We start from the raw sequence: 1249 nt of genomic DNA on the forward strand, positions 1-1249 counted from the left end.
ATATATATATATATATGCATATGTATTCTCTCTATATATATTCTATTTTATATATATATATTCTATATATGTATATGCATATATATATATATATGCATGTATATATATTAGATTTTATGGCATTTATTTCTTGATGAGCATTTCCATGTGGAATAATCTGGGGAAGAAGATGTCTTTGCAGGCTACATATGACCTGTACATTGTAGCTCAGCCAGATGGTATTAGATGGTATCTCTTTGCATAAGAAAAAATATATTCTGGTATAACTTTTCCAGATCCTTACCAATGCTAAGCAGAGAAACAGTTCTTTAAAAGACACAGACTAGATGCAAAGGGCTGTGAAGAATAGCTGTGTTGTTTTTGCCTCGAATCTGCTTGTAACCTCTACTTCTCTGGTTCAGATGTGTTTTTCTTCATTGAAACTGCTGAAGTCCTGTTTCAGGCATCTAAATCCTTTTCTTGGAGCTTCCTCTTGGTTCTCTCTGGCTAATGAGAATAATAATAAAAGAATCACAGAGATTATGGTCTTGTGTCAATCACTTCTCAAGCTACAATCTTTGTGGAGTGGAGGGAAAATATACACCGACAAAAACCAACTTGCAAAGTGCTGGCAGCAGGAAAACTAATGGATATTGACCCTGTACATAGCAGGGAGGTTGAAACTAGATGATCATTGTGGTCCTTTTCAACCCAGGCCATTCTATGATTCTATGAAAATAAGTTGCTACAGATGCAAACTGTCAAATTCAAGTAACAATTTTGAAATCTCTGCCAGCCCTGGCACAACTATATCAGACTTGAATTTGCAGCTGGAAGGTGTTTTTCTTGACAATCCAGTAGCACCTCTGTTTATTTTGCAGTTCTTCCTCTGTATTTTATAAGCTTTTGGAATGCTTTGTTTCCTGTGCCAGTACTCCATCATCCACACAGCACAGAAGTGCTTCTGTTGTTCAGAGGGAACCTCCTGTGCTCCACTTTGTGCCCATGGCTTCTGGTCCTGGCAACGGGCACCACTGACAGAGCCTGGCTCCGACCTCTTGGCACCTTCCTTCACAGACTTACAGACATTAATGAGACCCCCCAGAGCCTCCTGCAGCTGAGCAGCCTCAGCTCTCTCAGCCTCTACTCACAGGAGAGGCTCTCCAGTCTGTTGACCATCTTTGTTTTCTTTTTTCTGTAGTCTGTGCAGTAGTAATTTAAAAAAGATGTATTCATACATTCAAAGTGGTTTTGTTAGATTTTTTTTTTT

Source organism: Meleagris gallopavo, chromosome 1 (genome assembly GCF_000146605.3).
Source record: "Meleagris gallopavo isolate NT-WF06-2002-E0010 breed Aviagen turkey brand Nicholas breeding stock chromosome 1, Turkey_5.1, whole genome shotgun sequence".
In the NCBI taxonomy this organism is placed as follows: Eukaryota; Metazoa; Chordata; class Aves; order Galliformes; family Phasianidae; genus Meleagris; species Meleagris gallopavo.